Source organism: Pipistrellus kuhlii, unplaced genomic scaffold (genome assembly GCF_014108245.1).
Source record: "Pipistrellus kuhlii isolate mPipKuh1 unplaced genomic scaffold, mPipKuh1.p scaffold_m20_p_6, whole genome shotgun sequence".
In the NCBI taxonomy this organism is placed as follows: Eukaryota; Metazoa; Chordata; class Mammalia; order Chiroptera; family Vespertilionidae; genus Pipistrellus; species Pipistrellus kuhlii.
This window is the reverse complement of record NW_023425562.1, coordinates 16,828,523-16,851,260: the sequence shown is the minus strand read 5'-3', so window position 1 is coordinate 16,851,260 and position 22,738 is coordinate 16,828,523. Positions and strand designations below refer to the sequence as shown.

At 44.9% G+C, this 22,738-nt stretch overlaps 1 long non-coding RNA gene across 1 annotated transcript in view; it reads left to right on the top strand.

Annotated features, from left to right (window-relative positions):
- The first annotated feature begins 954 nt into the window (after positions 1–954).
- LOC118707994 overlaps positions 955–22,738 on the top strand; it is a 29,523-nt gene continuing 7,739 nt past the window's right edge. Inside the window, exons 1-3 of the long non-coding RNA XR_004984432.1 lie at positions 955–965; positions 3,457–3,466; positions 4,191–4,200. This is a non-coding gene — a long non-coding RNA (uncharacterized LOC118707994). The remainder of the gene's footprint in view (positions 966–3,456; positions 3,467–4,190; positions 4,201–22,738) is intronic.

Sequence of the window (22,738 nt, the reverse complement as noted above, 5' to 3'; positions counted from 1 at the left end):
GTGGGGGAAGTTTTCTGTCACTACTTCTTTCAGTATGTTTTCAGTATCTTGCTCTCTCTCTTCTTCTGTGACCCCCATAATTCGGATGTTGGTTCACTTGAAGTTGTCCCAGAGGTTTCTTACATTATCTTCAACTTTCTTGATTCTCTTGTCTTCTTGCTTCTGAGAAGGAGTGTCTTCTGGCTCTTTATGTTCCAAATCTTTGACTTGATTCTTGCGATCTTCCATTCTGTTTTTAGGACTCTGTATAATATTTTTTTATTTCAGACAATGTATTCTTTATTTCTTGTTGATCCCTTATTATTTTTAGTTGATCCCTTATTATTTCTACTTGATCCCTTTTCATTTCCTCATGGGTCTCGTTTATTTTATTGGCCTTTTCTAGGAAATTCTTGAAAAATCTTGTAAGCATGGTTTTGAACTCTATATCCAGTCACTTTTTGTCCTCCATTTCTTTTGTTTGTGATCTGTTTCCTTGTCAGCATTTTTGCAGCTTCCCTGAGTTGGTAGCCTTAAAAGTCTCTGTGTTCAGCCGAGACCGGTTTGGCTCAATGGATAGAGCGTCGGCTTGGGAACTGAAGGGTCCCAGGTTCGATTCCAGTCAAGGGCATGTACCTTGGTTCCAGGCATATCCCCAGTAGGGGGTGCGCAAGAGGCAGCTGATCGATGACTCTCTCTCATTGATGTTTCTAATTCTCTATCTCTCTCCATTCCTCTCTGTACAAAATCAATAAAATATATTTTTTTAAAAAGTCTCTGTGTTCAGCTTGGATGGGGCAGAGTTTCAGGGTGGAGCCTACAGCCTTGGCTTCCGTCAGCCCCACCCTATGAGGCTCCTGAGTCTCAGTGTTCCTCAGAGTCCTTTGGTACTCGCTGCAAGCACCTCTGAGAGAAAGGTGCCCTCGAGTTTCGCCTGCTACCAAACAGTCTAGGCTCTCCCCCAATGAGCCCAGAACTGGGGTTCAGTTCAGTTGGAAGTGGGGTTGGAAGTGGGGTTCAGAGCAGTCTGGAGCTTTTGTCTCCTTCCCACTAGGGCAATCCAGCGACAGAGTCAACTGCCGTTCTCTGCGCGCAATGTGCACGCCTCCGGGACTTCCTTTCGCCGCTCCCCTGGGTTTCTGCCTTACAGCCCAGGCCCTCTGTATGAGCCTGGGTCCCCAGGGTCTGGCCTAGAACTGGGGTTCAGTGCTGTCAGATCTGGGGTTCAGCACAGTCTGGAGCTTTTATCTCCTTCCTGCTAGGGAACGCCAGCCAGGCACTCAGCCTCCCCCTCCTCTCTGGGTCCGTCCTCTCCACGCACACAATGTGTCTCTGTACCTTAGGCTTTTACAGCTCCTCTGATTTTCCTTCTGGTTTTCTCTTTCCTTCTCATTGTAGAATTTCCAGTCAGTTGACTTTCCTGTAGTTCTGGGTAATGTCCATTTTGTATTTTAGTTGTATTTTATTGAAATTGTTGTGTGAGGCTGCAGTTAGGTGTTTACCTATGCCGCCATCTTGGATTCTCCTCTCCTTTGCTTTTTATTTCATGATAGTACTTGAAAAGAAAATCCCTGTTATTTCATTTTCTTTTTTTTTTTTTTTTTTTTTTGCTGAGTTTTAAAAGTGTGAGAATATTAATGAGAAAATGGAAGAATTTATTTAAGCAGGAAATGCCTGGAATAAACTGTCATCTAGAAATATTAAACCAAGGAAATTTAAACTGCTAACTTGAACATTTTATTTTTTAAGTTTCTTAGTCACAGTCCAGGAACTTATTTACATGCAATATTTGAGACATTAAGTAAACACATTAAGTTGGGAGTCAGGGCCTTTATTTAATCCAGTCTGTTTCTCCTAGTTAAGCTACACACTAGCAGAAATCATATCAATATTATCAACTTCAATGTATTTATTGACTTTGTCAGTAAAAATTAGTAGAATCTTTTTCTAATGTTCTGTGCTTCTGATTATTGTGATTATAGCTGACTGGTTTGAGTGCTTCCTAGGAGAAGAGGTGGATACTTTACATAGGCTGCTTTGTTTTTTAACTTTTCATTGTGGAAATTTTCAAATTCACACAAATATAGACCACCCCTTGTACAAAAACATCAAATTTCTGTTATTATTTTTTCATGCATTCCCCTTAACATTTGTAATTAATTTTTTTTTAAAGTAGATCCCAGCCCTGACCAAATGACTCAGTTGGTTGGAGCAAAGTCCCGTACACCAAAAGGTTGCGGGTTAAATTCCCAGTCAGAGACATCTCTCTCTCTCTCTCTCTCTCTCTCTCTCTCTCTCTCTCTCTCTCTCTTTCTTCCTCCCTCTCTCCCTCTCTTTCTCTCTCTTCTTTCCCCATACCCTCTCTCTAAAAATCAATAAAAACTTATCCTTGGGTGAGGATTTTTTTTCTGTATGCAATGATACCTTTAATTTTTTTTTATTTACTTTATTGATTAAGGTATCACATATTTGTCATCATCCCCCGCCCCATTCCCATCCCAAACCCCTCCTCACGCATGTCCCACCCCCTTGTTGTCCATGACCGCTGGTTTGGCTCATATGCATGCACACAAGTCCTTTGGTTGATCTCTCTCCCTTATTCCCACCCTCCCCTATCCTTCCTCTGAGGTCCGACAGTCTGATCGATGCTGTTCTTGTTCATCAGTCTATGTTGTTCATCATTTCCCCTAAATGAGTGAGGGGTGAGGATTTATAAATAAATAAATAAATAAATAAATAAATAAATAAATAAATAAATAAAGTATCCCAGATAAAAGTATATCATTTTATCTATAAACTAGAGGCCCAGTGCACAGATTCATGCACTGGTGGGGTCCCTTGGCATGGTCTGCGGGAACTGAGCTAAAATGGGCATCCAACATCCCTGAGGAATATAGTAATACAGAAGGGGCAGGCAGCCGGGAAGGAGCCGCCTCGCTCGTTCTAGCCTGGTCACCTGAGCGGCTGCTAGGGACAGCTCCTGCATTGACAGTTTGCCCCGTGGTAGTCAGTGTGCATCATAGCAACCAGTTGGATGGTTGTTTAAGCTTTTATATATGTAAATATTTCACTGTGCATCGATGAGGTAATAACTTCTGAAAAAGCCACAAAATCATGTCACAACCAATGAAATTCATAATAATTCCTCAATACCATCTAATTCTCAGTCCATATTTCTGATTGTGGCAAAAATGTCTTTCACAAAGTTAGTGTGTTCAATGCAGGATTCAAATTTAAGTCCCCACATTACATTTTGCTATTATATCTTACATTTCTTTTTATCCACACTGGTTTCCTCCCTTTTGTGTGTGAGTGCCAATTAATTTTTAACAAAGTGGGAAATTTAGAGTAGAATTTAGAATTTCCCACTTTTGACCTTGATTGATTGTCCTTGCAGTATTGCTGAACAGGTACCACTATCTCCAATATTTCTCTGGCTGATCAACAACTAGACTGGAATCAGGCTCAGTTTGGAAGGAAGTGTTCTGTATTTCCTCTTATACCAAATTAGGAGACTCCTAATGACTGAATGCCCCACTTTTAGTAATGCTAAGATTGGTGAGTGGGTTCAGAGGAAGCCAACCTGATTTCATCCTTTTGCACACTTAAATCTGGAACCCATCTGAAGATTATTTCACTGTAAAGAGTGAGGTAGGGATCTGGTTTTGAACCATCATTGGCTAAGTAATCCGTGTGATGTGTGAAGTGAAGGGCGATGGTAGCAATGAGGGTAAAGGACAAGCACAGAGGAGTTTTCTCTCTATCCTCCACCATCCAGGCCCACAAATAGAACACTGCCAGTTCCCAGAAGCCCCCCCCCCCCATGCTTCTTCCTAATGAAAAGAACCAATAGAAAGAATTCAAAACATATCAGCAACTCCCCAAAATGTGAATGAGCTAAACTCGTTTATTAAAATATATATAATTTGAGGGAGATATGACATCTTTCTAAGGCAGAGGCCTCCTGGGTAAGAGTTAGGTATTATTTCCCTTTTATCAAGTCTTCCTTCTCTTATGTCATTCTCATGGGATTCCTCATCCTGTATTGATTTCTGTTTGTTTGGTGTTTTTAAAAAAATGTCTCAGTGGAATAGTTGGCATTTATTGCTGTTAAATTTCAGGCTCTTAATTTCATTCCAGTCTGTGCTTACTTCACATCCATCTCTTTCTTCACACCAATCACTTATATGAAAGTGGCAGCGGGGACAGAGCTTCAGCTCTGTGCACAATGCCAGAGATTCCCTTCTTGAGTGATATGACCTGTTCATCAGACATATTTAAGAATAGTTGTATATGCCCTGGCTGTTGTGGCTCAGTTGTTGAGAACTGACCTTTGAACTAGGAGGTCCTGGGTTCCATGCCTGGATTGCAGGCTCGATCCCCCGTAGGGGGCATGCAAGAGGCAGCTAATCAGTGATTCTCTCTCATCCTTCATATTTCTATCTCTCTCCCTCCCCTTCCTCTCTGAAATTAACAAAAAAATATTTTTTTAAAAAGAATAGTTGTATGAACATTTGTTGCTTTATCTAACCACACTGTCATGTGATCTGTATTTCTCCATTTTTGTCTTCAAGAATATCATGGGGAAAAATTAGTGTCATTCCAAAATCCAAAGAAAGTACAACTGCCATATTCCCCTGATTTAGTTCTAAAGTAAATCTAAGGGAGAAAAAAAATCTGAAATTAGATTCATTTATTCTTAATGAAGTTGGACTGGCTCCTTATGGCCATCATTTTTTTTCCCTACATTCCCACGAACCATTCATTAAATAATCTCTTCTGGAATTTACTGGGGATCAACTCCCCTGCATTTTCCATGATCAACTCTCTGTGGTAGGTTCGATTATTGTTACTAGTTCTCCACTTACCTGTATGAGAATAATATATCCTTTTCCTTTCTGTGTGATGGTGTAGGATTCCCACTGGAGCTGCCAGGTTCTATTTCCCTGCAGCCCTGACATTGCACGAGGCCACATGACTGCTCTGGCCAATGGGAAAAAGGCAGGTGGAAGAGAATGTGGTAGGTGCAAGCCCAATGCTTAAAGAGCATTTTATGTCCACTCACTCCACTGTACTGCCATTCACCATGAAAACCATCCATCCCAGGGATTGCTGGTCCAATAGAATGAGAGGCACATGGAGCCGCCTGAGCCGGGTCCACACAGCCTGAAGCAGAGCTGCCCCAGATGGCCTGCACATCTGACAGAGAGAAAAATACAAGTTTGTTGTAAGCCACTGGGATTTTGAGGTTGTTTGCTATGCAGCAAAAATGAATACACTCTCTTTTTAGAAAACTGGACCAAACTAGTCCATCTACAGCCTTTCAGCATTTCCAGCGTTCTTCATGAATTCTTTAAGATTACAAATAGTATATGCATACAATGGAATATTACTCATCCTTAAAATGGAAGCAATTTCTTATTTATCGTAGCCATCCTTATAGGTGTAAGGTGGTATCTCATTGTGGTTTTGATTTGCATTGATTATTAGGGATGTTGAGCATCTTTTTATATACCTCTCGTCATTTAAACATGATGGACTTTTTGAAGTGATGAAAATGTTCTATACCTTGATTTATGGAGGCAGTTCACAGCTGTGTCTATGGGTCAAAACCTCATGTGGGTGAATGTTACTAAATGCAAATGTACCTCAATTCATCTGAATTTTGTTTAAAAGGAATGCAATTCTGATACCTACCATGAATCTTAAAGATATATGGTGAGTGAAATAAGCCAGTCACACAAAAATATATATATTGTATGATCCTACTTACCTGAGGTACTGGAATAGTCAAAGTCATAGAGACACTATGCAGAATGGTGATTGCCACAAGCTAGAAGGAGGAGGGTATGGGGAATTGCTTTCTGGGTAGAGAGTTTCAGTTTGAAAAGATAAAACATTCCGGAGATTGGCGGTGGTGATGTTTGCACAATTTGAATGTACCTAATACTACTGAATTATACACTTAAAGTGGTTAGAATAGTCAATGTTATATTGTGAATTTTTAAATCGCATATTAATACATAGTGAAGCCATTTGTTTGGGTTCTCAGAAAAGCAGATTTTTTGGGACAAGGACTTAGGTTTAGGTCATTTATTTGGGAGGTGAAGCCAGTAGGAGTGTGGAAATGGGGAAAGTGAGTCAAGGAAAGCAAACCAGCAATATGCGGGAGCGTTCCTGAGTGGCTCAATAGTGCGCAGCTGCTATCTGATCCTGAGCAACTGCGTGACCATGATCCCAGCATCACCTTGGAGGGCGGGAAGGTTGCCGCATCTATCACTGACTCCTGTTCTACAGTGGGGGAGACTTGCCTCTGGGAGCATGAATCCCCCTCCCACTTTCTGAGTTATTCCTGAGAGTCGTCAAGTGATGTCCAGCGGTGACAGAGAAAGCCATTACACAGAACAGATGAGGGGGTGGGTGCTTGAGGTGGGAGTTAGCTGCAGACTCAGATGGGTCCCTGGGATAAGAGTCAAGGCATCAACAACATCCTAAAATGGAATGGTGATCTTAGCTGCCTGGGGGTAATTCCGCTGGACAACTGGTAGCTCTAACTTCTCCTCATCTATCTTGGGCTTTCGGCACCAAGGCACTGTTTATTCCATTTGTTCCGATTTGATCTTTCCTTCTCCTTGATGAGAATGGTGAAAAGGGGAAAGGGTTTATGAGTTATTCCCATCCTTTGTTCATGTGATGTCATCTACCTCGAGCAACTGGATCCTCTTCTCCCATTAACTTAGACTGAGAAGTTCAAAATGCTTCATGTTTTTGTGGTTTTTCTTTTTCCTGCCAGTTTCATCACCCCATCACTGCCACTCGTCTCCATAAGTAAGCGGGACCATTTAGAAAGTTCAAGTTGCTAATTCCAGTCTGTTTTGACAACAATGGTCAAAGCCTTGTGTGTGTGTGCACGCGCGCCAGGAAATACTAAAAGTTCCTGAGAATCCTCAGAGTCTGCCATTAGATAGACTTGGCTTCATGGAATTTCCAAGTTTTGAACTTGGGTTCACTGATCTTGTAGGTGAAGGGAAGGTGCTCACTCAGGAAGACTGTCTTGAGGTTGTACTCTCTTGTGGGGGTTCACTTAGCAGGTTGGTCACTAATGGGAAGGGGGTGGGACAAACATTTTTTAATGAACCTTCCACAAGAACAACTTGTTCTTTAAATTCAGAAGCCAAGAAACTTTGAATAGAATCAGTTTAGAGGAACTGGGTTGTTGTTTTTTTTAAATTCAAGTGGAGCAATTCTTATTCAGTCAGAACCAAAATCCTGTCTAACTTTATTTGCATCACACTTGTTGGCACAAATCGCCTGGTGATGAAAATAAAAGAGCCTGTGTAAAGATCTGGGAATAAAAACAACAGACAAAGGAGACAAGGAAAAAGAAGAGTGAAAGGAAACAGCCTGGGGAAAGAGAGGGCGAGAGGGGGAAACAGGAGGGGGTGGGGAGAGAGTACCCTCAGAGAATATGTGCATGGAAGTTGCCTTAAAGAAGAACTAATTTTAAGCTTTTATTTTAGTGGTGAGATCATTGGGACACAGAGAACCTATCTTGTATCATGTCACCTAATTAATGACAAAGCCTATAGCCATGATCTCTCAACTATTGTTCAGGGTTTTTTTTTTTCCCCTTGATCCCCCCCTCCCCCGCCTTAATTTTTTTAATTGGGTTAACTCAGGAGAATAGTGCCACTTAGAAAAGTCCAATGGAAAGATTTGGATGCATTTAGAAGACAAGGGGGTGTGGGGGAGAGACAGGAAATTCTCAGTCAAGCATCTTACTGACATGGACTTATCCAAACATAGTTATTTGCCTACCTGAAAACTGAACTCTGAGTTTGCTTCCTGTTGGAAGCTGTTCTCCCAACATAGCCAATGTATCTAGCACAGAGACGCCTTCAGGGCAGATTCCAAAGCTCCACGCAGTTGCTCCGGCAACTGGTTATTGTCCTTAGCCATCCCCCATGATCCATCCCCAGCCTAGGCCCCAAGGTGAGGTGTACTGGGATTTTCAGAAGGGAAAGGAGTGAAACTGGCAGGTCTTCTGTTCGCATCTTCTAATCTTGCACTAAAGTATATGTGGGTCAACACAACACACACACACATACAAACACACACACAGTCAGACTCGCATAAAACACTTTGTTCAAGGAGGTTTGCCTTTTAGTCCTCTTCACTCATATACACCTCTTGTACCAGTTAACGTATTGTAGGGCTGGAGGGGAGTGGGTACCATTCTAGCTAACAAAGAGCTGGAGATACCTGCCCTGAAGTGATGGTCCATTTCCCAGAATTACTCCAATGAGATGTTCTGGTGTCTCTGACACCCTATGACAGGTATTTAGAATCTGGGTGAATCTAATAAATTTTGAGCAGTGACACCCAGATATCTTTTTGCACCAGTTGTTCTGCATGAAGATAATGGTTAGTGTGTGGAGAAGTTGGAAGAATAAGTTTAAGGTGGGAAAAAAGTTCAAAGGGAGACAACCTCGGGGAGCTGTTTTCCATGAAGTTTGGGGCACAAGCTTTGTTGCTAAAGGGCCTAGGAGCCTGAGCCAGGGTAAATCTGGGTTGGAAGTTTCCACCTGGGATAGGGACTGAGAGGGAACCGCAGCATTGACATCTGAAGAGCTCTGCTGTCCTTTGCTCAGGAAGCAGCCACCCAAGATGGGGAGAGGGGGATCAATGCTCTTAGAAAACGGGCCCAGCAGCAGCTGTGGTAAGACACTGCCCTCCAGTGGCTGGTGGGCTGGGGATCCCAATGAGGAGGCATTAGCCAACTCTGGTACATACCTGAGACCAGAATTAGCAGGCGACCCTGCTAGTGGTTCTCAACTGCAACCCACAGGTTGAGAACCGCTACTGTAGAGCCTAAGACCATTGGAAAACACAGATATTTACATTATGATTCATAACAGGAGCAAAATTACAGTTATGAAGTAGCAACAAAAATAACTTTATGGTTGGGGTCACCACAACATGAGGAACTGTATTAGAGGGTCGTGGCATTAGAAAGGTTGAGAACCACTAGAGCAAGCCTCCAATCCAGGTGTGGTAGCCCAAGAAATGCCCAGATTGATTGCCACAGAAGAGGACTCCTCCCCCTCCCCTCAAGGATTGAAGCTGAAATGGAGGATCTAATCATGTTAGGCTTTCTGATTTTATTACTTGGTTGTGTGGGCTAGGGAAAGTGTGAAGACAAAACTGCATGGATTCTTAGCAATTAACTGTCAAGTTATAAGATGATCTATAAAGACAAACTTGCCTCATTCAGGCACTAGTTCTGAACGGACAGCTCAAGGGCAGAATCTTTGTTCTACTCACCTTCTTGTGCAGACTCAACATTATACCGGTCACCTAGATGTTTGGTGAATTGCATATTGTTGAATCCCTCTTTCAATAAGGGTTATCGATAAGCACATCAATAGCAGACAAAGCTGAGCTTTATTGCCTTTCATCAGAATATAGTTCCAATAAGCAGGTGATGTATTTTAGAATTGTACACCTGAAACCTATATAATTTTATTAACCATGACACTCCAATAAATTCAACTTTTGAAAAAAGAACATAGTTCCAGGATGTAATGCAAGTAGTTTGTGTCTTTCCTCTATGTCTCAGCTTGAGTGGGACTAGAAGACTGAGTAAAATAGAGGAACATGACAGGAAAAAAATTAACATTTGTCAACTACCAACTGTGTATTGAATGCTCTACTCCCTCATGATCTCTGTTGAGGGTCTGGTGTACGATTTAGAAGTTCTAGTCTATCCTCCACTCTCATTCTCCCTCATGGTTATAAACAAGCACATTTACTCACACGGGACAATACCAAATGCTGAACAAACATTTCTGAAATCACAGCCTCCATCCTACATCAGTACTAAACAGGAGGTTGCAGAATTGAACTTCTTCCTCTCCTGAATGCAAGATGGTCAGTCCCCCAGAGCAGATTTAACCTGACGTTAATAGAGATGCTGGAACACAGAGAGAATGGATGAGGTAGGCTAAAGTATTATATGCCTTCAGCTTCCCTTGCAGCTAGATATGACCTGGCCAATTAGAGTTAAGCAGAGTGTGGTTTGGTAGTTCTGGAAAGTTTCCTTAAAAGGGAGAGCATGAGCCCCTCCCTATTCTTCCTTCCTGCTTGCTAGGATTTGGACATTGGAGCTGGAGCTGGAGCTGGAGTAGCCATGTTAGACCCTGAGTTGTGATACCAAGGACGGTAAATCAGCAAGCTAGAAAGAGCCTGGATTGCTGATGACTGTGGAGCTACCATATGATCTCTGGAGTGCTTACCTGCGGACTATATGCTTAATGCGTGAGAGAAATAAACTTCCATTTACTTAATCCACTATTTTCCTTCTGTTGCATGCAGCCAAACTTGATTGTAATACAATATTGAGTCATCCCCTTAGACATAGTAGAATTTCAACAAACATTTGTGGTAGGAAGGAAGAACGGAAGGGAGGAAGGAAGAAAGGCAGACATTAGTTGAGAATAAAAGTGCTGTATATGATAAACATGAAAGCAAAAACCTATGAGAGTCCAAAACACAGAAAAATTGACCCCAGCCAAAGTAATCTGGAAAATTCTTGAATTTGGATATGGTGACTTGTTTCATTACTTCCATAACTCTCTGTATGTATCATTTTGGTGTGTTACCAAGAGCTGGGAGAGGCCCTGGGCCATGTCCACGTTATAGATGAGGAACTGGAGACCAGAGAAGCTAAGTGATGGTTAAGGACAGAGCCAGATTAGGTCCAATTCTCTCCCTTTCCAGGCCAGAGCTCTTTCCATTATAGGAAGCTGGAGATCCCTGCTTGTGCTGCCTCAGGCCCCAGTCTTCCTCCAGTTTCCTAAGCCAACCAATCAGCTCCCTTGAAGCCACTGAGAAACCTCACCAAGCGCACCTGCCTCCCCACCCAGAAACGGCTCCCCTGCCTGCCACCTCCCCAGGGATTTCAGGGCTCCGTGGGTGTAGATAAATTTAAGCTCAGATAGTGACAGGAAACTGCGCAAATGTTCCTGGTGATGGACGCTCCTGCTGCTCACCCACCCCTGCCTGCCTCCCGCCCGCGCAGCCGCAGACAGTACCAGGAGGCATCACCACAGGCAGCCAGGGCGCCGCCGCCACCTCCTGCCTGCTCACTCCACAGCACCTGGCTTTGCCTCCCCATCATCTGGCATTTGTGGCACCAGTGCCAGTGACTGGGTGGTGAGTCAGGGGTGGAGCCCTCTTAGCTGTCTCTAAAAATATCTGCTCCTGTTTTGAATTCCTCTGGCATTTGTCATCCTCTCTGCTCATTTAGCCTTGAGTCTTGACGTTTTATTTTCATTTCACAACACCGCACCATGTCTCTCCAACTAGAAAGTAAACTCCTGGGGAAATGAGCCTATGTCACGGGGGTCATTTTTCTCCTGCAGGGGTCTGTACCCAGAGGTCTGCACCACACATGGGCTGGCCAGAGGCATGACTGCGTCTCCAAAAATTTAAAAATTGCCAGAATCACAAACTGTCTCCATAACTCATATCTTAGAATTGTTGTGGCTCAGGCAGACTTGGCCTCAAGATGCCCAAGTCGAAGAGAGAAGAGAGAAGCCAGGAACAAGTAGGCCCATGGCCAGATGAGGTCCCAGGCATGCCAATGACTCCAATAGAGGGCCCTGGTAAAGTGGAAGTCATCCTGGCTAGTATTGAAGTCATCCAAGTCAGGTCGGGTCTCTAACCAAGAACAACAGGTGACTTGGATCTTGATGGCCAATGCTAATCCTTGACAATGGCCACCTGGAGAACCGTGAAGGAAAAGGACCCAGGGCTGCAGCCAGGACAGTAGGAAAGATTGCCGGGCTCATTGGCACTGTTGCTTGCAGCCAAACTTGATTGTAATACAATACTGAGTCATCCCCTTAGACATAGTAGAATTTCAGCAAACATTTGTGGTAGGAAGGAAGGACGAATGGAAGAGAGGAAGGAAGAAAGGCAGAGGAGGGAGAAAGCCTGTCTTGGCCATTCTCCTCCGGACAGTGCTGGGAGTTTAGAGTTGAGTGGGTGGCAGAACTTGTGGTTCCAGGGGCTCCTTCTGGGAGGAGCAGAGCCTGTCCAGAAGGGAAGGTGAAGAAGGATGGTCTGGATTTCATGCCAGAGCATGCTGGCCTCATCCCGGCAGCTGGTCACACAGCGGGCAGCTCGGGACAGCTCTCCTTCGGGACCCCTGGAGCACTTACCAGGGGACAGAGACAGTGTGTGCACCATCATGGAGACGAGTCCAAAGGAGATGGGCCAAGGGAAGCCTTGGGCCTCTGGGTTCACCTCACATACCCAAGATGCTCAACTCTTGGCAACCAGACCAGTTCCAGACCCCGCTCATTAGGGGAGCTGAACATTTGAGTATAAGGGCAACCTGTTCGGATTTGCATGTGAAGTCCGGGCCTCGGTGGGTAGCAGTGCTGACAAGGGCAGGAATGAATAGGCATTGACATCCCGTTGGCATCTGTAACCGAGATAAGTACAATGGCCTCCCAGCCACTAGGTTCATCCCACTCCAAATCCTTATCACTAATGCTGCCAGCATGTTCTTTCTGAAGCACACCTTATTTTCTGGTTGCCCTTTGTTAAGATTCTTCAATGTATCTTCTCCAACTACAGAATCAAACCTAAGATTCCCGGAGTGGCATGATGGAACCTCCATAACATATACCCCTCTGGCTGTCTCTCTGGCCTGAGAAGCGAGCGTGTCCTTGTTTTCCTGGGGGCTGGGAGCCACACTGGATAGTCTTTGCTAACAGGGTGGTTTATGGTTGGGTGGCTTTTGGTCACACAGTGTGAGCTCATCCTCTACAGAGGCTGGAGGCTGAAGTCAGCCATGGAGGTGGTCAGCCACATCTATGTGATTAAGCACACACACACACACACACACACACACACACAAAAAAAAAAAAAAAAAAAAAAACCTCTCTGGAGACCAAGTTCAAGTCCACTTCACTGGTTGCCAATATTCAATGCATGTTGTCCCATTGTTGCCAGGAGACATTGGTGCTGTTTGCTGTCCACGGAGGAGACATCGGGAGAGAACATCTGGAAATGGGGCGTGGTGCCTCCTGAACTCTGCCCCGTGTGCCTCTCCCCTGGGCCGATGTGAAGCTGTAAATAAATATAACTGTAAGTGTAACGGCTTTGCTGAGTTCTGCAAGTCCGCCCAGCAAATTATTAAAACTGAAGGTGGTTTGGGGCCCCCTGGACAGAAGATAGGACGGGAGAGTCTTGAATTTGCAGTTTTGCACTTTAATAAACACTGCAGCAAGGAACAACCGTGTTCATATGTGTTTGGACAGTGATGTGTTTCTTCAGAATAAATACCTAGAAGTTAGTCGCTGAATAGTTGTTTTTAACATTTTCAATTATGATAACACTACACTGCCCTGTGCCCCAAAATAGTCCATCCAATTGATATTGCCTCCTGCAGGTTGAGAAAATATTTTTCTCATGTTTCCTATCCTTTTTTTCCAATCTAGTGGGCGGTGGTTTTTTGTTTTTTTTTTTTTTTTTCCTGAAAAGATAATCCACAAAATAACATCTATTGTATTGATTTACATTTTTTAAATTATAAGTTGAGTATCTTTTCATATCGTTTTTTTATCATTTATATTCCTTTGGTGAATTTTTTATTCTTGTTCTGTTTCTCTACTGCATTTCCATTTTTATCTCATTCACTGGCAAAAACTCTGCATACATCAGAGATCTTAACCTTTTGACATGAAATGTTTAAAATCGGAAGTCAGCCGAAACCAGTTTGGCTCAGTCGATAGAGTGTCAGCCTGCAGACTGAAAGGGCCCGGGTTCGATTCTGGTCAAGGGCATGTACCTTGGTTGCGGGCACATCCCCAGTGGGGGCTGTGAAAGAGGCAGCTGATCGATGATTCTCTCTCATCGATGTTTCTAACTCTATCCCTCTCTTTTCCTCTCTGTAAAAAATCAATAAAAATATATTTAAAATCGGAAGTCATGCTTGCCTTTTCAAATGGTAAAGGGGTGTCTCTGCGTGGGTGAAAGGAACAAACACATTTCCCCAAAGTAAAACTGTATCCATGTTTTGTTGCCCAGTAGGGTTTAAATATACTAACAAGCCCGGCTAACGTGGCTCAGTGGTTGAGCATTAACCTCTGAACCAGGAGGTCATGGTTCCATTCCAGTTGGCCTCATGCCTGGGGTTTCCATCCTCATCCCCAATAGGGGGTATACAAGAGGCAGCCGATGGATGTTTCTCTCTCATCACTGTTTCTATCTTTCCCTCCCTCCCCTTTCCTCTATGAAATCAATAAAAACATATATTAAAAAAAAAACAAAAAAAAAAACATTGGTTATACTGACAAGAAAAGTCAATTGTTCTGCCTGAGTTTAGGGATAAATAATTTCATGTCAGATGGTAATTGAACATCCGAATTATTACAGCAAAAATGAGGTCAAACCACAAAGCTTTCTTGTGGCTTCATCTAAATTCTTCACATCAAACTCATAATAAGTTGTCTTTTATAAAGAGGATACTGTTTAAGTCGTGTTTTCTGGTCATAGAGTAAGATCTGTGCTAGATCATCGGCAGTGTCTGGAGGCCCGTACCGCCTGAGGCCTGAGGGTGTGGGGGAGCAGAGCCGCCTGGGCCTGAGCTTTTGAGGGCCCACAGATCACACAAACGATCAAAATTATGTGCCTTAGTCGCTCAACTTACAGTCATTTAAAAGATGTAGCTTTACACATTCAGGAGTGGCGGTGAGGGGTGCGAACACCAAATGTGGGTGTTTTCAAACACCAACAGCCAATTCTCCAAGACCAAACAGATGCCCAACAATTCAATTCAAGTCGACACTATCTTTCCTAAGTTGGTGCAGGCCTCACAGGTTAAGGGCTCATCCCACAGAACTGCCCCCACTTCAGTCCCAAGTCCCAGGGGCCACCTGCCCTTCTGGCTGATGAGCTTCTCATTCAGGGGTTCCAACAACACCCTTCTCAGGTTCCTAATTTGCTAGAGCGACTCATCGCGTTCAGAAAACCCCTTGCCTTGCCGAAACCGGTTTGGCTCAGTGGATAGAGCGTCGGCCTGTGGACTGAAAGGTCCCAGGTTCGATTCCAGTCAAGGGCATGTACCTTGGTTGCGGACACATCCCCAGTGGGGGGCGTGCAAAAGGCAGCTAATCGATGATTCTCTCTCATCGATGTTTCTAGCTCTCTATCCCTCTCTCTTCCTCTCTATAAAAAAATCAATAAAATATATTTTTAAAAAAAGAAGGAAAAGCCCTTGCCTTACTATTTGGGATTATGATTGAGGCTACAACTCAGGAACAGCCCAATGGAAGAGACCCGTGGGACAAGGAAGCTCCACCTCCCTGCCCTCTCCAGGCACATCACCCAACATCTCAATGTGTTCACCAACCCAGAAGCTTCTCGAACCCCACCATTTAGCGGTTCTTATGGCGGTTTCACTACAGAGTCGTGGTTGATTAAGTCATTGGCCACTGATGACTCATCTCAATCTGCTCCCTGGAAGTTGGGGGATGGAGCTAAAAGTTTCAGTGCTCTAATTATGGCCTGATCATTCTGGCAACCAGCCCCGATCCTGCAGTGTCTGGCACCCCATCCACACTCAGGAGCCATCTCATTAGTATACAAAAGACAGGGAATTCCGAGGCTTTTTGGAGTTCTGTATCAGGAACTGGGGACAAAGGCCAAATATTTATTTTTAGTACATCACACACATATTATTCAATTGCAGGATTATGAAGGTATTATTTGTCAAGGCAGAAACAGTACATATCTCATGTAACAATTTGTTCGCTGGGTTTATAACTAATGCGTTTAGACATTTGGTCATGCGGGCCACCATTCCTAACCTGTCCTAGGGCTACAGATGTTAGGAGTGAGACTGCCTGAGGCACTTGGTCTCAGCTGGCTGGTCAGGTTGAGCCTTTGGGTCTTTTCCAGTGACTTCCAAGGATGGCTGAAGCTTTAAATTGGAACATGGGGTCAGCAGAAAGTAGTGGCCAAGTAGCTTCAGAGTCAGAGAATCTGATTTCTGTCCTAGCTTTGCCGATTGCATGTTCTATCACCCTGGTCAAATAGTTTTGCCTCTCTGAGCTTCAAATTTCTCACCTGTAAAATGAGATATTATCCACCTCACTGGGATGGTGCCATGTCCTCCAACCCAGAGTGTCCCTTTAGAGGGAAGAAGGTCCTGGTTTGGAGGCCTCTGTGGGGTCTGACAGGTCATAGGAACCAGAGGTGTCCTTTAATGATGACAACATCCACCTTTATCTATAAACTAGAGGCCCGGTGCACGAATTCGGGCACAAGTGAGGTCTGGCCGGCCCGCCCCCAATGGGGACCATCAGGGCCAGGCTGGCGGGGGAAAGGGACACAGGAGGTTGGCCGGCTGAACCCATCCCTGATCAGGGTGAGAGGAGCTGATTGGAGGTGGGGCTGGCCTGGGGAAGGGGCTGGGGGAGGTTAGGTGGGGCCGATCAGGGCCCTCATTGGGCCGGTTGGCTGCCACAGTGAGTGTCTTAGCGACCAGTCATTCCGGTTGTTCTGCCGTTCTGGTTGCTCAGCATATATATATATATATATATATATATATATATATATATATGTGTGTGTGTGTGTGTGTGTGTGTGTGTGTGTGTGTGTGTGTGTGTTTATCAAGAATGCTGTATAGAGAAAACTCTGGGAGAAAAAAAAAAGACATTATTCCTCATAATAGAAGACCATTTTATTATATATAAATGTTCAAAGCACCAAAAAGCTCAGGAAATATAATAAACATATCAAAAATTTTCTGCACTTGAAAAATCTCCCCTTTTAAGCTTGGAAGAAGAAAAAAGCTGAGATGGGAGGCACTGACACTGCTTTGTAAGGTTTCTTAAAATGGTGCAGTGAGGGGCGTCTGGACTGAGGCAGGGAGAGCAGATGATGTCACTGCCTTCCCGGGCAGGATATGGGCAGTCCCACACATTTTTAGACTGCAGTTTCTTTTCTTGTAAAACAACCATTTCAAACTAAATCACTTCTGGGGAGTTCTATAACCATAGAATGTTCCGTGCCAAGTTATTTCAACCACCAGCGTCTTCCAACCTTACGAGCACCTTGCTGATAATAACACTTGAGAGAGTGCAGGGAGCCTTTTTCCATTTCACTTAGCATCCTGGCCTGCCTGAAAATTACTTCTATCAAAGCCGGGGACCCAGAAGCCCAGGGAATTAACATGGATCGGCACTGTCCACATTCTTCGACAAATCCCATTTCATTTTCCTTCTTGGAAACAAATATTTTTCAACTTCTTATTTTCGAGTTGTCTTTCATCTTTTGACATGCCTCTGGGTGAGCATACTGTGTGGTTTACACTCTTTTCCAGATCATTAAATGAAAAACATTTGGGCCAAAGGATAATTCTTCCAGCACGCTGTAGGATGCCACCAACCAAGCCACCACCTGGTCTTTTGCCATGAGTGTGGTCTTTCGGGCAGAGATTCTGTTTGGCGTTGACCGATTCTGAATATCAAGTCTCAGTGTATTGACCTTTGTGTTTTGTTTTTTTCTGACTGCTTTTCTGTTTTCATTAGAAACTATAATTCATATCTTTTATATATATATATATATATATATATATATATATATATATATATATATATATATTGATTTCAGAGAGGAAGGGAAAGGAGGAGAGCAATAGAAACATCAGTAATGAGAATCAATTGATTGGCTGCCTTCTGTATGCCCCTCACCAGGGATTTAGCCTGCAACTGGGCATGTGCCCTGACTGGGAATCAAACTGTGACCTTGTCGTTTATAGGTCAATGCTCAACCTCTGTGCCACCCCAGCCGAGCCATAATTCATCCTAGGAACCCTTCTCACTTGTAGGTGAGTCAGCTTAAACCTGAAAGATAGCGATGTTGGTAATGGTGACATAACATTTACTGAGGATTTATCACACACACACCACCCTGTGCTAAGTGTGATTGTGGTATCTAAGAGATATGTTTGGTCTTTGTCCCCAGTCCCTGGCCCAGAGCTTCTAAAACCCTTGGCATTTCCTGAGTGTCTGTTGCTCTTCATAAGAAGCCCCTTTCATCACACCCGAGTTGATGCTCATGAGGTGACTTAAAGTGGGGTGCCCGATTGCCTCAGGCTTGGGCTTGTCACCCAAAATCCCACTGATTAGTGAACAGGCACTTTCCAGGCCCACTCACCAGCCTCTGAGAAGGGTGTGGGGGCTGGAGCTTGACCTCCATAACGACCCCTGAGCAGGATTCAGAGTGCTTCCAGGCCAGGGAGCACATCCTGAAGCTGGAAGGATGCTGTACCCAGAGAGGACCTTCCATGCCCCTGCCCCATCCCTGGTCTTATGCATCGCTTCCATTTGGCTGTCACTTAGTTGTACCTTTTACAATAAATAAGTAAACATAAAGTATTTTCATGAATTCTGTGAGCCATGTTAAGACATTATTAAACCTGAAAGGGGGGTTGTGGGAACCCCTGATTTATAGCCGATGGTGAGAAGTAGAGTGGCCTGTGGCTTACAGCTGGTGTCTGAGGTGAAGGCAGGCTTGTGGGACCTGTGATAATTAGGTCAGATCTGAATTGAATTGTGAAGCACCCATTCGGTGTCCTGGCGAACTGGCTGTAGGTGCTGTAGAATAACCCCCAGAACAACATGTATGTTATTCCACAAGGAACCCTCAGAATGGCCTACCAGTCAGCTAAGTCCTATTATGATGCTCATTGTACAGATGTGGACCCTGAAGCTCTAAAAGGTCACGTCAGTTCCTCAAGGTCAGACCGTCATGGTGTAGGCAGGACTCACACTCCAGCCATCTGACTGCACACCAACCTATTTGATACCTTACAGACTGAAAGGAGGATGGAATGCTCCCGTACCTGTGAGAGCCTGCTGTAGCAACAGCAGAAAGAAAAGAGAAAAAAGAAGACACAGTTGTTGAGTCAATGAGTCTGTATTTTTTTTGTTTGTGCATCAAGCATTCATGAAACATTTACATGGGCCTCACCAGGGGCGGCATTGTGAGAACCTGTGGTGATTAAGGCAGAGTCCCTGCAATCAGACAGCTTGCCATCTAACAGCAGGGGCCACTAACTATTCCAAAGAAGGAGCAGAACGTAACACAGGCCATGGAAGATGCAAAGCACCGGAGTTCAGGCTGGCCAATCATTTCACGCGAGTGATCAACAAACCACGGTAGGCTCTGAAAACCACTTTTCTTCTGAAAAACGGACACCATCCTACCTCAGGGAGCCATGCCTTTGTTTTTGTCTGTGTGTTTGTGAATAAAAATGCCTGGGGAAAGTCAAATCTCATTGTCTGTTGTGGCTGAGCCAGCTGCTTTGTGCATTCTCCATTCGGTGGAGTCCTGCAGGTTCTACCCACAGAGCGGGGCAGGGGGCTCTGTGTCTGGGGTGCAGCTGTCCCCCAACCATAGCATCTGACCAGATGACCTGGAGTTACAGCACCTCCTCCTCCCAGTGACAGAGGGGGCTCCCACTTAGCCCCGCTCACCAAGACGGAGCTCCTCACTGAATCGTAGCAGGTGATCCTGAGTGCAGGTGCCACGTCAGTGTCATGCAGCTGCGAGGCACCTTCCAGGGCAAAGCAGGTTGGCACGTGTCCCGTTGTCCCAGGTGCCCTCCTGCTTGTCAGGCTCAGTCCTGGTTGTAATTTTATGAAATGTGGTTGCTGGGGACTTGATGAAGGATACTCTGAAGTAGAAATCAGGAATCTTGGGGCCTAGACCCAGCTCTGGTACTAACCTAGATGATCTCGGGCAAAAGACTTCATTCATATCCTAGAGCCTCAGTTTACCTATCTGTAAGCAGTATGACAGATGTCTTATGCCCCAGAAACCCCTGGACTCTAACTGCCAACTATACAGCCCCCTACCCTTCGTTACTGTGATTCTAGTTGATAAACATTAGGAGGAAGGCTTGTCTCCAGGATTTTCCCCACGCCAAGTATTTGAGGTGCACTGCGTCAACGGGAGCTTGCAAGAGCTTTCTCACATCCAGTGCGCTCTATCCACTGGGCCGAAACCGGTTTGGCTCAGTGGATAGAGCGTCGGGCTGCGGACTGAAAGGTCCCAGGTTCCATTCCGGTCAAGGGCATATACCTTGATTGCAAGTACATCCCCAGTAGGAGGTGTGCAAGAGGCAGCTGATCGATGATTCTCTCTCATCGATGTTTCTAACTCTCTATCCCTCTCTCATCCTCTCTGTGAAAAATCAATAAAATATATATATTTTTTTAAATAAATAAATAAAAAGAAAGGCCTCCTTGGTGGCCAGGTGTGCTGGAGTGGTCCATGTTTGAAGGTTGGTCCTTGGTTCCACCCTAATGCCTGTAGCTGTGGAGAGCATGACGGAAGCCGTTTAGGCTCCGGGTAAAAGGCTCTCGATGACAGCCAGCCCTTCCTTCCGGCCTGACTGAACACCCACTCAGGAGACAACGAGCTGGCTGCTGCCTCGCCTTGCCCGGCACGCTTGCCGATTCCTAATCTGTATCTCTTCTTCTCTGTCAGGTCAAGTTCAGAGACTGAGATTTTGGGGTGTCTTGCCACAGATGACTACAAATTATGGAAAATTTAGAAATGGCCAACATGTCTTCCCTGGGGCCCAGAAGGCCAGCATTTCCTGTATCCACATCGGTCGCTATGGCATTGGCCTTGACAGCTAACGGCCTCTGTGCAGGAGCTCTCCCAGCCACCAGCAGCTGTCGGGATTTGGGCTGCAAAGGGCACCCCTTTGCTGTTAATGAAAGGAAGTGGCATGCTGTGTTTAAGGGACTTGAATGCCGGTGTCTGCTGATGAAGCATGAATAAGCTACGGCTCTCTAAGAATCTCCTTGGAAAGCAGCTGCTCTGTGCCCTGGGCCTGGCCCTCAGCAAAGTGGCTGCTCCTGGCCCGTGGCTGTGCTTAATCCACACCTGGGATGTGCAGGCGCTGGCTCCATCTTTTAAAATCCCTTCTAGTTCGAGCTTCAGAACACATCCTATCACAGGAAATGCTTGTCACGTTTGACCTTATGACCCTTCCCTCTGAGGACCCAGTGGCTGGAATTATCCTGCACTGATGGGGAGCTAAACCCAGTGTGCAAGGAGAGGGGAGTTTAAATCGGCTCCGCTGTGTGTTGGGTCCCCTTTGCTCAGTCTACAGCCCCACGGGTTTTCTCCATGGAGGTGACGGACAATATGAGCCCACCCAGAGGCGAGTGACAGGAAGCTGGCTGGAGTGGGAGCCAGGACCTCAGCCGCTCCCCAGGCTGCGGGGCCCAGGCCAGGCCCAGGGGCACGGACTGAGCTAAGGCACCTGGGAAAGCAGCACCATTGGCTGCTCTTGACAGTCTTACCACTCACATGGAACATGCAATACTCTGCCGTGGAGAATCGATCTGAAAGCACCTACCCCGAGAGGGTCTGCTGTGCGGGAAACGAAGCGGTTTTTGTTTTCACTCTCTCTCTTTATTATTATTATTATTATTATTTTATCATTTTTTTAAATTAAGATGTATGTGTACATACTCTCTTCAGCTGTTGCAATGTCACCACGTTCTGTTCTTATTTCTTCAGAAAGTTGCCAGTCTCGTCTTTCTTTTCCCAGCTCAGAGCACCGCCCTGGACCAAACCCTCACTGACACACACTTCGATTACTGTTGTAAACGCTGGGATCAAAACCAAATAAAGAGGGGGAGGAAGTGCTCCTCTTACAAGCCCCCAACAAAGAGCATTTCGTTAGCTGGTCGCCGCTGTAGAACAAGTCAAAAGCTCTGGTTGTTGCCCTGGCCTGAGGGTTCGGTTGGATGGGCGTGTTCCCCTACACCAGTGGTCGGCAAACTGTGGCTCATGAGCCACATGCAGCTCTTTGGCCCCTTGAGTGTGGCTCTTCCACAAAATACCATGGCCAGGGCCAGTCTATTTTGAAGTGGCATTAGAAGAAGTTAAGTTTTAAAAATTTGGCTCAAATAAATTTCAATCGTTGTACTGTTGCTATTTGGCTCTGTTGACTAAGGAGTTTGCAGACCACTGCCCTACACCTAAAAGGTTACAGTTTCTAACAGGTCAGGGCACACACCTAGGTTGCAGTTCAATCCCCAGTCAGGGCATGTGTGGGAGGCAACAGATCAATGTTTCACTCTCACATAGATGTTTCTCTATCTCTCTCTAAAAAAAATAATAATAATTAAAAAAATCTGTGACTGTATCCTCTGGTAAAAATTTAAACATAAAAATAATAACAGAAAATACACCCAGAAGGGAGATGTACACTCCGAAATACATGTAAGAAATTGCTAGTTTTTATTTTCAAAAACTTGCAGAGTATGGATCTAGATTAAGGAGAGAAGCAAATATGTTAGACCAGGCTGACCTGGCTGCTGCCTGTGTGTGCCGGAAACTCCGAATCCAGCGTGCCAGGCTGAGCAGCTGGACATGATTTTAGCTGTGTTTTCCATTAGTGGACTGATACCTGGCTCAGGGGTGGCCTAACTGCACGATGTTGAGGTGCCAGAAATTCGCTGGCATAACAGTAAGCTAGTGCGGCTCAAAGTTTAATGTGCATGTGCATGTGCATAGCGTGGAGGTCTTGTTAAAATGCTGACTCAATAAGCTCTGGGGTAGAGTCCAAGATTGTGAATTTCTAACAAGCTCCCCGATGATGCCAGTGTTCTTGATTCCCACACTTTGAACAGGAAGGATGGAGAGGGTCCAACGC